Genomic DNA, 16,662 nt, shown 5'->3' with positions numbered 1-16,662 from the left:
CCAACAAAAAGCCAGAACCAAAAAAAACAAAAATAAATAAAAAACCCCCAAAACCAAGTCCATCTGGAAAATATTTGAGTTCTTATACTCCTAAACTGAAGTTAAATTGTTTTTAATCTTCTCGTGTATAAAATTTTAAAGAGGAAACAAAACTGACTTCAGTAATTGTCGTTATTAAGGAGACACCGTTGGGTGGGATTCACATGAGATCAAAGCTATGAAAAATACAAGACTACGTTTTGTTCATCAACACAACGAAAATCCTCCCCAGCCCTATCACACACCAAAAACCCGCAGAAAAGAATATTTTTGGTTAAAACCACAAACTTACCTTCGAAGAAGGCAGCCCTTGCAAAAGGGCTGTAACAATATGGACTGCATACTCGCTCTCCTACAACCAGCCACCTCCATGCTGCAAAGGGCTTCCCGAACATCCTTAAAATATTTCGCAAATGCAGAAAGTGAGACTTTTCTTTCCTTTTTTTTTTTTTTTTCCTCCTCTCCTCCCTCTCTTCTTTCCTCCCCCTGCCCGTCACCCCGCCAGGATCGCCGGGCGAGGAAGGAGGCGGCTTCCCGAGGGTCGGCGGGCGCTGCCGGCGGGCGGCCGCAGCCGGGGCGGGGGACCCGGTGCCGCCGGGGTCACAACTTTGCCGGGGCTGGCGTTGGCTCGATGGGCTCCGCGGGCAGCGGCGCCCCCGCCCGCCCCGCCGCTCCCCCCGCCGCCGCCTGGAAAAATGCAGTGTGCCATTTTACACCCGCCTCTGGAGCACACAGGACCAAAGTCTAGCGCTGGTTTTCGGTGACACTGCAAAACTACGGCTCGCCCCGCGCAACCCCACGCCTCATCCTCCCCTCGGAGAGAGCAGCTGCCTCTTGAGAATTAATAAAGAAAGACTGTTGGACAAAATAATTCCAAGACTTCGCCGTTTTCCCTCCGTCCCTCCCCCCGCCCCCGCCCCCACTCCGAACCCCGCAGCAAGTTTGTGCCGCCCGGCGCATCCCTCGGCCTCCCCCCGCGGCACCCCCGCCCCGCCGGGCTCCGGAGCCTCGCAGCATCCGAAAGAGCCAGTCATGCCTGAAACAAAATCCATGATTCCTGGAAAGTGGGGAGGCTTGAATCCCAACAGATACTCAATTTACTTACAATTATAAATACCTACCTTATGAAAGGACTAAATTAACACTAAATTCAACAGATACATCCGTTACGGCAGGAATAGTTTTCCCATAAATTCTGTTTTAAAAACCCCTCCTTATACTGACTGACAGAATTCTACCATGCTGCCCACAAACAAAATGGCTGTGGCACCGAGTTTTTTGGTTCCTCCCACTGTGCCTCCCCCTGGCCTCCAGGAAGTGGTAGAAATCCAAAATAAAATCCGCACGAAAAGTACAATACATCAGCCAAACTCCGCACGGCACCGCCAGACAGCATCGGGAGGGAAGCACATTCACCAACATTGTAGTTTCTCGAGGATTTTTATTGTTTTTAAAAGGGCATCAATCACTGGGAATTTACATCACTGTGTAATCTGAACTTCCTGCTTTACATATTTATAAGGTCTTTCACCTATCTTGGCAGGCTTTCAAATTAAGTGGGTTGGGAAATTTGATGCTGTGGCTCTAGTTTGTGAGCTGAGTCAGGTAGTGCCTGCTGGAGCTGGGCTCTGAAAAGACGGGCAGATTCTGACACCTTCTCTGTTCAGTGCAAGATAAAATAATCCCCCTTGCATATCACAGTCTCGTAAGCGAGCATGTAGGCACCAAAAGGCCCCTGGAACGAGGATTCTCCTGAAATTTAGGCCTCTTGCACATAAATACACGCTTTGTAATATTTATAATTTTACATTTGTGGTTCGCAGCAGTCTCCCTGAATCATGATCTCTGTGGAAATAATCTTAGATTTTTTTTCTCATTATGACCCCGTTTTAGTGTTGCAGCCCTTTAACTTTTGCGACATTCACCTTCAAATAAAAATAAACACGAAAATATGGCATATTTCTATTAGGGATTATGATAAAGATGTCACTACGCGGTCCTGTATCTGAGCCACCGATCTTGCCAGGCAGTAGCAGAACTCCTCTTGCACGCTGCCTCGTGGGCTCCGTAGGGGCTGATTCATTTCCCGTGAGAATCCTTTTCCTGCCTTTAGGAGGAATTACAATGGAGACAGGCTGTCAGACCTGCCGAGCCTGATCCAGCCCTATATTAGAAGACTTGAATTAATATTCTCACCTACTGCTATTTTAAACCTTTGTCAGAGGCATTGAAAAAACAGTGGAATTTGTGATGTTTTTCCTGAACCACCTAATATTTCTGTCTTAGATTTCATTAAAAAAAAAAAAAATAAAACCTGTAGAGAACTTGGAGCAAATTTTCCGTTGTTGTAATTTGTTTGTATTATCATGTTATCTAGCAGCCTTAATCCTGCCTGAACTGTGATTATCTTGTTATTTTGTATAGGAATATAGGGCAAAAAGATAATTCCTGCCCTGAAGAACTCAAAAGTATAAGACAAAAGACAGCAGATGGCTCTGGGCAGATGAGGGAAACAATGAGGCTGTATTGATCAGTGGGGAAGGCACAGTTTGCAACACACCGTCAGTCAAACTCTTGTTTCTGTGTTCTTCATGGTGAAGAAGACATAAGGTGGGATTTGCTGAGGAAAATTAATCAGGTTTTGTGGCTGTTGAAAGAAAAGCCCAGCAAGAAGGACAACATGGAAGAAAGCACAAAGATGTTTGAAAAACCAGCAGATGAACTACAGAAATCTAATCAAATTTGCATTAATCTTTGTATAATGACAGAAGATAGATAAGGAGGAAGTAGGTTATTGAAAGCATTGAAAATTCAGACACAAAGTTTATATTTAAGACAGAAGAAGAAAAGAAAGAATCCAAAAGGTATAGCAGAAAAATTATAAACCAGGCCTGTTAGCAATAAACAAGCCTTAGGAAAAAAAAGTAGACAGTAGTTCACATTGTGTGGGCCTGAAGAGATGTAGCATAGTTTTTCAGAGAAAAAAGTGTTGTTCTTAACTATGAGTTTGGGGACTCTGTGTTGATTGCCTGCACCTTCCTCCTAATTTGTATTTAGTGAATTCTTAAGTCCTACTCCTGATGGTAGTGTTTAGTGTATATATAGTAAAATGTGGTGTCTGACCAACAGGAAGAATTATGTGCAGGGCTCCAATGATTTCAGAAGGTTAATTAATTACTTTATTAAATTATATTATACTATATTACACTAACAAGAGCGATCACTAACTAACTGATTAGAATACCCGTGACTCTCTCTGCCCGAGAATCCCGACACACACATGGATCCAATTGGTCAATGAATCCAAACACCATCAGCAGAATCCAATCAAGCAATCACCTTGGGTAAACGATCTCCATACCACATTCCACATGGGCACAAACAGGAGCAGGGAATGAGATAAGAGTTGTTTTGATTCTCTTTTCTCTGCTTCTCTCACAGCTTCTCTCAGGAGAAATCTAAGTCTCTCTCTGTTCAGAGGGCATGTGAATACCACCTGTATGGACACCTGGTTACTAAAAGGGTCCCCTCAAAGTTGTTAATATGAGTGGATAAGCACATAGGAAGGTTGGGACCAAGCTGACCTTGCACACTGGGAAGGTTGCTCCTTCCATCACTTGTTTTTGGAGAAACCTTCATCTGCCAGAAGTGCCCCATAGTTACTCTATGCCTAACTCCAGCACAGGTCTGACAGAGCCCTCAGATGCATGGTGGAGGGGCATAAGGGACTCTGGTTTAGGGCATAGCTACAGCCAGGACAGCAAATCATGCTTTGGAGGGGAATATGGTCCATAGGCTCAGAGCCCTCTCAGGACATCCTTTCGTATGTTGCTGTAGTTAGTTGCTATGTTATTAAACACTTTTTGCTTTATTTTCTGCATTTGAAGTAGTAACAGGTACATATTTTCACATTCTTTGCACTTCTGTACAAAACACCTTAACTAGCTTTGCATTTTCTATGAGGCTTTTAAGTCTGTTGGCTAGTTGTGCTACATCTTGGGGTTAAACACGGCACAGTAAATAACCTCAAATAAGCAATGCCTTGGTGAACATCTGTGGAATTATTGTGGTGTGGCAAATGTGAAAGAATTTGGCTGGATTCTTTTGTTGCAGGCTGAACTGAACTTATAACTGTCCCAAATTTCCTTCAGATTTGACTAGGTCTGTAGATAAGCTGATGTGTGGTAACTGTTTAAGCCAGGGTCATTTTCTCTCATGTTGGATCTCATCATCAGCTTTAACTGAAAACAGTGTATATCAAGTGCTAAATATTAAGAATTGAGATAGGGATTGAAATACACATTGTGACTGTTTATTTAAAATCTGGATAAGTGTTCCAAGAAAAGTTGAACCATATGTTCTCGGGTTTTAAGAATAACCCCTACTTGACTTGGTGTAAAATTTCCCCAAATTTCTTACAGCTCAGAGTAACTGAAAAGAGCACCATCACCCATTCTGCACTTTTTTTTTCTTTTTTCCAGCTTTGTCCACTGCCTGGTGTGAATGTTTGCCTTGAGATTTTGCTCAAAAACTGGGAAATAGAATATCTGTACAGCAGCAAAGAAAAAACCAGCTAAATTTTAGGATTTAGACTAACACAAAAAAAAAAAGTCTAAAACCTCGTAGCACTCAAATAACAGCTCCTTACTGAAATTAGAGAAACTACTTTTTACATTCTGCTTGCAGTATAATTACTTTTATTATTCTTTATCTTTCATTTGCATTAATCTTTATCTTGTCTATAAAGATTTAACTCTATTGCCATATTTTCCAAGAAGCTCTCTATCTCTACCCTTGTAATAAACAAATTACACTGATCTCCTTCTGACAATATTTTCTTGCTGTGAAGTGAATTACCAGTCCTGTTAAGTCAGTAAAACATTAGATAGATAGCAAGTGCTGGAGGTTATCAAAGTGCTTTTGCAACTCATATGTAAATGATAATTTTTCTTTCATAAAAGTGGCATTGAATGCTTTTCAGTTGAAATATCACCAAATGCATAAATAGTTTGCATTTTTATTCAATATGCAATGTTTACATAGCTGCATAACTGCTCTTGAAGAACCAAAAAAGCTCATTTGCTGTAATTTGGAAAATTCGCAAATTACAGCAGAAGAATGGATTATTGATGCCTGACTGTATTATAAAGGAGGACACAGGCTCCCCTAGCTTAATTCTTGCTTGACCCAGGTCAGATATTTTTTAAAAAGCATGCAGTCTTGACTAAAAATGAATAGCGGTAAAAGAATCCACAAAATCATCACTAAATTGCTACAGTGATTACTTGACTCAATTGAAATTTAACTTTAAATCACACACTTTTTTACATATTATACCTCCTCTTTCCATTTCTCTATCCAAGTACAGGTTTTGTTTGAGTATATAAGATTCACAAAATGTTACTCTTTGTTAGGGATATTATGTGATTTTAGTACTTCTCTAGTTTACCAGTAATCTTCATGCTCACGCACATCAGAGATAAGCGCAATATGCCAACAGCAATGACTCTACTAGCGAATACTAAAGTAACTCCTTCTATTTTTTATGCATATCGCAGAATTTTATTTGCTTTCTTGCAGCACTACCATTACAGATACCCCTGGTTCAGTAAAGCCTCCCATTAATATCTGTATCCTTTGCAGTAGCCTCTTTCCAGTCGTATCATCTCCCTGCTTCTCTCAATAGGACTTAACATTGCTCTCAGGATTTAACTTTTGCCCCTGCACAGATGCATGGACTGATCTGCTTGGCCCCACCTTAAAAAGCCTATCCAAATTACCTTTTGCCAATAACCCATTCATTGCTGGTTTTGTCTCATTCGAACTCCACAGCACTGTAAGCATCAGTAAGGATTCCTTTCCATGTTTCTCTTACTTTAAGCAGTGTTTTCATTTGATTCAGACACTGAAGTTTTACTGCTGACTTCATTTCTTTGTGCTGGGACCCTCTCTTCAAATGCTTAATGACTGGACCAAGAGGATTTAAAACACAGTGCTGCCACAGGTTGGTATGCCTTTCACTCTTCTCGCATCACAAGTCCTGCCAGTTGCAGTTCTCGTGGTTTTAGGATGATGTTTGGTGGCAAAAAGTGTGGAAAAAGAATTAAGTAAATTTAAGTGGAAAAGCAATTTGTTACAAAAATACGTGTAGGTCTTCTGAAAATAAAAACCAGAAATAAACCTTGAGAACGTCTGTTGCTGTTGGCTGCCAAGGTATGCCACACTCTTGGAGTATCGTTTTTCTCCCCTTCCTGTTTTTTGTTTTATATATTTGTTGATGGCCTGAAAGTACCTAATCAGACCCCCTGCACAGACTAGTCAGGTCATAATCTACATATTTTTATGAATTAACAATCTTCTTCTGTTGAATTGCTATAGGACTTAAAATATGTTGTCCTTTCAGAATTAAAGCTATATCCATATGACAAGTCTGATATGGTTATATACGTATTCTTAAAAAATATAACCACCCCATGTTGGCACAGATACATTTTGAAAAATTATCCTCTTTTAGTTGTGTAGTTGGTTGAAGCTGATAGGGAAATACTGGGTGTGACTACAGAATAAAGTGAGAAAAAAAAAATTTAGAAAAAAAGAAAAGCCCAATGTGAAAGATTTCCTTTAACTTAGCCAGCTAATTGATTGGTATTGTTCTGTGCACTGTCCCTGTTTTGTGCTGATGTTTGAAACAGAATCATATAAGCTTTGGTCCAGATCCTGAAATTTTATGTGGAAAGGCATTATGTGTTTTTAATCCAACCATTGGGTCCTCATCCATGTGTTAAAACTGATGCTGAATAAATACTCAATGCTATGTTTGCAAGCACAACTAGCTGTAAAAACATATTTTTCACTTTTTTCTGTCCTTTTCTGTGCCTGCTGTGGCTCTTGTGAGATCACTGTTCCCAGACTGCAGGACAGACCTGTTGCTACTCTTGGGTTATTTAAGGTGTACTGTGCCAAAACAAGGGAATGTGCAATTGGTGTTTCTACTTTACTGCTCCACTCTGCTGTTTTCTCATACATTCACCTTCTGATAATTAAGGGAGTCTCATGGATTTTATTAGATGAGCTACTATTGGAGACCATTTTCCCATATGATTTATTGTACCTAGGAAATTCCAGCTGAAACACCATGGATTCAGATTAGGTGAATAATGGCTGCAGTCCATCTGTGTTCCGCTGACTTGCCTGTTGACTAGTTTATGTGCTCAGCAGATTTTATCTGTCCTTTTCTGAATTCACATTTGTCATTTAGAATAAAGGGCCACTGTTGAAAACATCTCAGAGCTGTTCAGAGTCACCCTTGGTGTTCACTTTTACTGCTGCTGCAAACAAATGCACCATCTGTGTGGCAAAGGCAGCGCTGTCACAATTCAGTTTTCTTTTCTGAAATGTTCTGATGCTGGTGACATAGTGAATGGAAGGCAGTTTAGTCAGCAAAAGCTTGATGAGCATTGGAAGGAGGATATCAAGGGGAATTTAAGAAAAGCCTGTATTTGCATACAGATTTGGGGATACTTAGGTCTGAGATGTCTGAACTAAAGTACTTTACAATTCCAGGTTCAGCAAGACTATGAACTGCAGTCATAAAAGCTTTAATTTCTCCTCCTAGTTTTAAAATAAGTTTAGCCTTCTGATATATAGATTTGTTTCAGTTTTTGCACATTTTACTTAGGACCTAAAATCAGGCAACATAAAATCTGGTCAGCAAGCTCAAGGTAGTAATTGGTCATCTCATCTGAAATTCCAGGATGCAAATGATAAGGCATTAATCATTTTAAGATATTAGAATACAGTGGCTGTTTTTTTATGCCATTATTAATTGCTGTTGGAAAGCAAAGTGGTTCAAATACATTCTCTCGTATTATTACAACATCCATCATATTCTCAAATATGAAACTGCCTATTTGACAGGTCTGCTCTTCTGCATTATTATTATCAGCTGTAATATTTCAAACCACTCAGGGACAAATACTAGACTTGTGACCTATTTTTTACCTAATTATTTTAAAATTCTTTCTTGTATCCTAATTTTGCTGATCAAATATTCTTTGCTTTTTAAGAATCTTGTTGGTCCTCTAGAGATTCTGACTTACAGTATGTATTTACTGGCAATTTCCCTATTTTTAAGTTTAAAAAATGTGTTTATGATTAGTCTTTTTATTAATGTTAGAAAAAGCTCTGAAGACTAAGCTGACCAAACTTAATTTGCTTGTTGGTTAGAAATGCAATCAAGCAGAACAAAGTACACATTAGTTGAAGGTACCATGCTGCCTTTCATGTAGAACCTTGCATGTCTCATCTTACACTGGCCATGATTTTGCCCTGCCTACATGTGCTGCAGAGGCAGCAATAACCTTCATTCCTGTGCTGTTCTTGTTCAGCAGGGAATGTGCTCCTTGCCCTGCTCCTTCCACTCACAGGGACCAATGGCAGCAGGATCTCTTAGCAAGGGGCTGGAAGAGCCTTTCTCTTCTGTCTATAATAATCCTCTGTAACTTCCACAAAGAAAAAATATCGGACCAAACAGAAATATCCTACAAGCTAGATGTAGTACATGTACTGCCAGCTGGATCACAACACCTCATTTACAAAGTAAATTTCCATGAAGCATTGCCAGAGCCCTTTTGGTCAGAGCAAAGATGGGGAATACACACGGCATCCAAGGCTCAGACTGCCACACAAAAATCTTAATGCTAATGTTTCCCAGTGGTTTGTAAATGGCACATCTGCAAGTGGTGAGCTATGCTTGCAATAGAGATCATTAAACCTTATAGAAATGTGCTTCACACTATGGTATAAGATTAAAAAAAAAAGCCTTTTGTTTTGCCTTAACCACAGAGGCCAACTTAAAAAAGGTGTGCATCAGTCTACAAATGAGGAAAAGGAGAATTAAACAGTTTATAAATATTCCCTTTATTCTCATAGCTGCTTATTTCATCTCAGGTTCCACTTAATTTTTAAAGCTAACATGGTAATAGAATCTTCTGTGGTAATAGAACTTTAGCTTTTACCTCATTAACATTCCTCTTGATTTTGCTTCCCTAAAATTATTTAGCTTATATTTGGTTTATTTCTGAGAGTCAAAATACATATTTTTAAGAATGCGCATTTTCTGAAAACAGTCAAATTAGTTGTGATGGAAGACAGTTGAAACCTGGAAGAGTAGTTCAGTTTGAAATTTTCTGCATTAGACTCAGTCATTAATAAAGTTATTGGCAGCTGTATTTAGTTCTTGGTGATTGGATTATTTTAAGGGAAACAAATGACAAGATACTGACTGTCAGCAAAAGGTGCCAATTCTGGTACAAGTTCATTAGGAACTGAAGCTTCTTGTATTCAACACATTCCTATTTTTGTCATTTGCAGTGTGTAGGTCCTCACTGGAAATGAGCCTTTGACAGATGAGACCTGGGCTAGACCATGAAGAGTGTCAGGCACCCGAGCACTTTTGCTTTGGGCAGGCAGAGCCTGTCAGAGAGCGGCTGCAGCTGCTGAGCAAGCCCCAGCAACAAGGACGTGTCCAGTTACTCAACACTGACCCAGGCCAGCATGAGGCAATATCTGTGCTTCACTCTTCAGTGTACAGCTGGGCTATGACACTGTCCCAAAGTTTTATTTCTGCTCCTTGACACATTGTCTAACCTGACCTGATATGAGTCAGCGGTGTGCCACTGCAGCAAAAAAAGCAAATTGAATCCTGGGCTGCACCTGCAGGGATGGTACTGGCAGAGACAGAAGACATGTGAACATCCCATTCTACACAGTGCTTGCTGGGCCACACCTGGAGTGCAGCGCCCAGTTCTGACCAGCACCCTTCAAGAAACACATGGACAGGCTGGAGCAGGCTCAAAGGAGGGCCACAAAGGTGATCAGAGAGCTGGAGAGACTGACTATAAGGAAAGAGAAGTGTGATTTTTTTCCCTGGAGAAGAGAAGGCTGAGTGGCACCTTGTTGCCGCAGACCCCGAGCTGGGTAATATTTAGCATTGACTTCATGGTTGCAAAAGGCTGATCTATTTCTTTATTATATCATCTTATCCTATATTATACTATACTTATTAAAAAACTCAGCAACCCCTACAGCCAGCCTGATACAGCTTTGTCCTAATTGGTCAATCCATCCAAACACCATCCAGTGTCCAATTAAGAAATCACTGGTAAACAAATCTCCATGACACATCCCACATGTGCACAACAGCAGGTACAAGTGGAGGTAAGAATTGTTTCTCATTCTTTTCCCTGATCTTCTCATAGCCTTTCCCAGGAAAATGCCTGGGAAATTCTGTGCCTGCTCTCTGTGGCCAGAGAGCTGCTGCCACAGCACCTCATCACAAAAAGACACCTCATCACAGTATTCCAGTATTTAAAGAGTGGCTACAAGGAGAATGGATGTTCTCAATTCACAAGAAACTGCACAGAGAAGACAAGGGGCTTCAGGAAGAAGCTACATCAGGAGAAGTTTCACCATGATAGAAAGAAATTTTTTACAGTGAGAATAAGCATTCACTGGAACAACCTCTCCATGGGTATGGTAGAGTCCCCATCACTGGAGGTTTTTAAAATGAGATTGGGCAGGGTGCTGGGTAATCTGACCTAGCCTTCCTTTGCCATGAAAGATTGGGGCAGATGATATTTTGGTGACCCTTCTGACCTGGGTTAGTCTGTGATTTTATGGCATGCTCCACTGCTGTGCTTTATATTAGGGACTGATTTACTTCCTGGCTTTTTTTCCTTGCCATAAACCACACTTGCTCTTCAAGCTAGTTCATCCACTGGTTTTTAATCCTGGGTTACTTTTACTGTGATCCTGTTCCTGACTCTATCCTAGCAAAGTGTCTTTAAGTTTGCCTGCTTGAGTATGCTCAGTGCACATGCAGAGCACTGATTACATCTCTCCAGTCCTTGCTCAGCCAAGTTTCATATTTATTTATCTCAGAGATCTTCCAGACCTTTTCCCATGCCAGAGATACCCAACCTCTGTGGTACTTTTTCCTGCAGATGATAGAGATGTTCCTTATCTCTCCAAGAGTGCCTCACATCCTTCTGTTGCCAGCCAGACTCTCTTTGTGTTCTTAGTTCCTCTCAGGGCTACTGTGTGCCCTGTGCTCTTGTATGAAGCTTTGCTTTTCTTTTCATCTTTAGCATGACTCTTTATTTTACTTCTCCTGTCATGACCTTCGCTGCTCTTTTTCTCCCTGCTCCACAGGCACTGCATTTCCTCTGTGCTTTCCCCATAAGACTTTTCTGTTTCTTACCATTTGCAACACTCTACCTGTAATTTTTGTCTTTCTCTTCTGTCAAAAAAAAGATAAAACTTATGGCCTACTAGAATTTTAAAACCATGTTTGGCAGATCAGCAGTCCTGAAGTGTGGGATAATGTTATGTTCAGAGCTTCAAGTTACAGAGAGGGAAATAAATACTTGTGTCCTATTTCAGTTGAACTCTGAAGGATTCTCATTTGTTCTTAAGTACAGAGATTACCACTCCTGAATGGTAACTAATGTTCCCTAAATGGACAACATATTTTTGGGCCAGCCTTGGTCCCAACTCCTTCTTGATATAATGCAAGAGTAGGAGGGAGAATCGCAGTGTGTAGATCCTCACTAGAGTTGCAGATGTGACTGCTGTCTAAGTAATCCTTGAAATACAAAATACAACCATATTTTCCCAGACCCTGAATGTGTTGGAGCATGCCCCTGGGTATGCACTCTGGTGATCCCTAGATGGCAACACGGCATAATAGCAACCTGCAGGGAGCAGCTCGAGCAGCCCTGAAGCTGCTTTAACTCACTCCTTTGGCTGACTTGGGCCTTAGTAGCCATATCCCCCCACCAGCTTGAGCTTTGCTCTGAGAGCAGCTTAGAAATTAATTTTAGTGTCTTTCATTTGAAACTTCCATTCTTTTATATGCTCTAGGTTTCCTCTGGGCCTGTTGTTAAAAAGGCCAAGTCTTATAACTCCTTTAAGTGCCATTTTTTAATAGCTGTGTGAAAACTTGACAAAATTTTCCCTTTGACTCCTAGGTTTTATGGCAAGGGAAAACAAACAGTAGTATAAGCCTTATAAAACTTTTTGTGCAACTCAAATCAAAAGGTGAGAAATAATGTTGACAAGGTAAGGAAGGCTCCAAGAACAGCAGCTTCTAAAATATCAAGACAAAAAATTAAAATTGAAAAAATGAGATTGAAAAATAGACCTGAAAATTCATACCATTAATTTTGTTCATTTTGCTTCAGAATATTTGAATCAACAGCCCTGGGAAAAAGAAACTAAAATTCATCCCATGTCTCTCGACACGCACAAACGTACAAAACAATCTCAAACATTTATTTGGAGAATCTTTGCCAAAACATGTCTCAGTAACCTTTGCACTGAATGATACTTTTCAATGATACTTTCAGTGATACTACCCAATGATACTTATGAAACAATAAATATGGCATTACATAAACTTTTGCCTGCTTTTTTGCCTATTAACGTTAAAGTCATTATTCTGTTCTATGTGTGGTTTCATATTGCCAGTGATTGGCTCTAGATATTAAAGTAGTATCTGGTATGAAGTACTTTTAATATCTGTTCTGGTAAAACATTTTGAAGATAATATCTACTTTACTGTGAATATATTGTGTTGCCTTAACCCAAAAAACCAAAGAAACCTGCCATACTTGAGAATATTTTCTAACCTGTAACACAGTATTTTTTGACCCAAATGTATGCTGGTGTAATTAATAGGTTTCACATGGCAAAACTCCCTTGATAAAACTGTTAAAATACCATAATTTTTCAGTCTTTTTTGGCAACCAAATGTATCAAACGGTCCTTGTGGCTCAAGAACAAGAATTGGGCTTTGGATTATGTCCCATATATTGTCACATTTCAGTACTGGCTTGGCATCAATACCAACTACTGCTGCTGAAGAGCAGTTTGATGTCTGGGATGCGTAGTGAGAGAAAATGGCTGGAGCATTAGAGCATGATCTTATGTCAAGGAGCTGGCATCCCTTTGGTCCCCAAAAAATTATTTCTGACTCAGCCTGCAATGAAATCATATACCACACCTTTTCATTCCTTGATTGACTGGTGAAATACTCTCTTCTGAGTTAACTTATGTATTCTTTTGACATAGATCATCATAACTGCTGATTTACTGAAGATGTCAGGACTGCTGCAGCCCATGTCCTGTGCAAATACTGCCTGGTGCAATGTGTGTGAACCACATATATTGATCATGGGTAACAGCTTTGAAACTTCCTTTCTTATCCCTGTTTCCAGTGGTTGCCTTAATCAATCCCTGTGCCAAAATACTGAATTCTGAGTTGCAACTGGACTGGAGCTTTCTCTACCTCTCAAATTGTAAAGTGAGCCCTGATGTCCACCCTCCTGTACTTAGCAGCACACAGTAGCACTAATTCAAATGTGAATGACAGAGAAAACTTTTATATTTAGAGCTGTGCAGTTACATGGAAGCAGATGAAGGCATTAGGGGCATACTACAATTACTTGACTTGAAAATAAAATATTAAAAACAGTGAAGTACCTTCTGTGTGTTTGCCACAAGGGGTATCTGGGCTAATGCCAGAACACCCACATGCAGACTGGTCACTTCTGTGGGTAGAGAGGAGCTGTGAGAATCAGCTGTGAGGCTCCAGCATCCATCATTGGCCAACAAGTTACATGAATTGATGCAAAGAGAAATGCAGCAGTTTTTGTTCAGACATGAAGAAATAATGATGATGATGAAGCTGGGCTCAAAAATGTCAGGTAGTTTCACCAACACTTATATATTTTCATTCTTGTAAAGAATTAAAGTGAGCTAGGACCTAAGTTCATATTGCTTGGAAGTACTTTGTAAGACTGATAATACTTTAATACAAAGTACTTCACAAGCACTATGAATTTGCCACTGAGCTGAACTCAATTATTTTGCACAAGAGAGAGCTGAGCTCCCACATGGTCTTCTTAGTTGCTTTCTATAAAGCTTTAGCACAGACCTTTACTTCAGGTAGACTTAAGACATTTGTCAGACAGGATAGTTATAAATGCTTCTGTCACTATGAAAAAAACGCAGCTTCAATGGGTTTACTTGATTTTATTCTCATTTTCTTTTCTGAGCCCAAAGTTCTCCCCACTGTTAACACATTTTTCTTTTTATGTACTGGATATCGTTTGATCAATCACCAGTTAACCTATTCACACTTCATTGAGTTTCCTCATTTATCAAACACACCAAATGGAGTTGGGAGCCTGTTGAGCCAGCATAAAATCAAATGGACTTTATTACTACAGTATTAATGAGCTTAACATCTCAGAAAGGAAGGAGGAAAAGATTGAACACATGTAAGCTTCATAGCAAGAATTCTCCTGGAGTAAAATATAAAATGGAAGGAGAATCTAATTCTTTATTAAGCGCATGAGTAAGGAGTTTGTTTCTGTAATGAAGCATTACTAGTCAAAGGGCTGGAAATGTTAGGAATATTCTTTTACATAAGCCTTACAACTGATATTAAAAGTGCTAAGCCTTTTGGGTAATTTCAGATTAGATTAAATATAAGAAACATGAACATATTAGTTCAATTTTATTACGGGGGCTTTTTTGACTTGTGACTTTGCTTATAAACTATTTTGCTCAACGTTTCTAACACTTCAGATTAGTAATGCTTGAAGAGGTTGATTAACTCTTTAATTCTGTATAGCTACATTTGAAGATTTTTGGTAGTAGGTAATACTATACTTCGCATAAGTAAAAGATTAGCTCCTAGAAATACATAAATTGCATATTTATGTGATTCATGAAAGATTAATTATATTTAAACTAAAAATACTTAATGAATTTTATAATGCACGATAATTGTTTACAATTTCCATGTATTAAGTCAATACATTTTTCAGCCCAAGCTCTTTGCACAAGTTCAATGAATAAGTAGGAAAATCGAGGGCCTGCAGATCAAATTGGCACACTCCTACATTAAAATACACTATTGGTGCTTATTTTCTTATTGATATACTGATTTCATTGGTAGACATGGATGTAAATATACTTTTTTCTTTAATGATACCATTTAAAAGGAAGATTCTTTAATAGAATTCAGAAATAAAGAGCAATTTGTCAGCTCCTTTGCAGTCATGCAGACCAGTACCAACATGAAAGATCTCATAAATTTCAGATAAACTTGTCATGAAGATCAAAGTCAATTTAGTAGTTTAATGCAGTGTACAATTGTATTGAAGTATCATTACTAGATGGCTACAGGTAAATGCAAGATTATTCTTTTCTAAGCTTTCTTTTATGCCTGTGCTTACAGAGACCTTCTTAAAGTTGATTGATATTTGGACAGCATCTGACAAATGTTTCAAATCATCAATTCATCATTTTACATGTGGTTTGCTAAATGATCAATGACATTTGATACTTTTGAATGTCAGAAATGTCTTATTTTAGCAGAACCTCATTTCCATTCAGAGTAAGGCCACTCTAAGATGTTCCTTAGAGTGAATAGTTGCTTTAAATACTTCTGTGGCCTTTCTCTTTACTCAATTAATGTTGTCTTTTTATTGTCCTTACTTCAGCTCATCTGTGTTATTGTAGGGCCCAGAATTCCTTTCCTTCTCCACAGATTTCCTCTTAAATGTCCAACAGGGCTTTGTAGCAGGTTTCATGGGGAAATTCAGTTTTTACTGTCATGTATTGCAGTCCATCTGTAATACATTTTTGAACCTGCTAGCCAGTTTAAATCATATCTGACAAATGAAGAAACTGTTTATGTCAGTCTTCTTTGTATGTTCATAATTCAAATATCTAACCACAATCAGAGTTTTGTGAACTCCTAGTGATATTCATGTATGTAAATGCATTCAACTCCTACTAATTCCATTTAAATAGAGAGATACCATATTAATACCCTCTCTGAAAAAATTCTTACAGAAAACAAATGCACAGAGAAGTTCTACAGTGGAGACTTGGCTTCTGCCCTTCTATTTTTTGTAATTTTAAGGTTTTATTACTTGTAATGGTTTTATAACAAAGTGTTACCAGTTTTGTGGTGTATATATATTCTAGCTCCATCACCACATTCACAGTTTGTTTGCCTAGTTAGGATCCTATCCTGAGCTATCAAAGGGTTTGAATAAAATGCTTTCTCATATGCACTTTACTCCACTTGTGGAATTGCAGAAATCAGTGAAAAGTCTGGTTGCATTACTTTGAGAAGTAAAAGGTGTTTTCTGACAAAGATTCAACTAAATGTGATTTTAAATAACATAGCATAATAAATTAGAATTTAAACAGTTGGAGAATAAGACATCTCCATGAATCAGTAGTTCTAGCTTGCTGGGAAAACAGAGTTTTCATGGTACCAGTGAAATGTTTTCTTTGGGATACAAACACAGCTGATACACAGTCAGAGACGTGGAGAAGAGCACAGGAATGTCATCCCCATCAGATTTGGGAATGCTCTCCCTTGTTTGTCTGGTGTGGGCTCGAGTGTGTTTGGTCAGAAAGGTGAGAAAGTGAGGGAAGGGAAGTGTCAGGCAGCTCCTAAGGACAGCAGACACCTGGGGAGTGACATGGGGAGCAGCCACCCTGCAGGTGGGTGCATCCTGAGCTGCTGGCAGGTGGTGA

At 39.3% G+C, this 16,662-nt stretch overlaps 1 protein-coding gene across 2 annotated transcripts in view; it reads right to left on the bottom strand.

The window, feature by feature from the left end:
• The window catches only part of EPC1 (enhancer of polycomb 1), a 62,654-nt gene extending 61,315 nt beyond the window's left edge, over positions 1–1,339 (bottom strand). The window contains exons 1-2 of one of the 2 annotated variants that reach the window (XM_085572973.1): positions 1,161–1,339; positions 332–435 (exon numbers count right to left, since the gene is read on the bottom strand). The gene's annotated coding sequence lies outside the window, so the exon portion shown is untranslated. Of the gene's footprint in view, positions 1–331; positions 450–1,160 lie in introns of those variants that run through there. The other variant, XM_085572974.1, reaches the window with a different exon arrangement.
• Between the last annotated feature and the right edge of the window lie 15,323 nt (positions 1,340–16,662).

This window comes from Lonchura striata, chromosome 2 (assembly GCF_050655825.1).
Source record: "Lonchura striata isolate lonStrDom1 chromosome 2, ASM5065582v1, whole genome shotgun sequence".
In the NCBI taxonomy this organism is placed as follows: Eukaryota; Metazoa; Chordata; class Aves; order Passeriformes; family Estrildidae; genus Lonchura; species Lonchura striata.
This window is presented reverse-complemented; position numbering and strand designations above follow the sequence as displayed.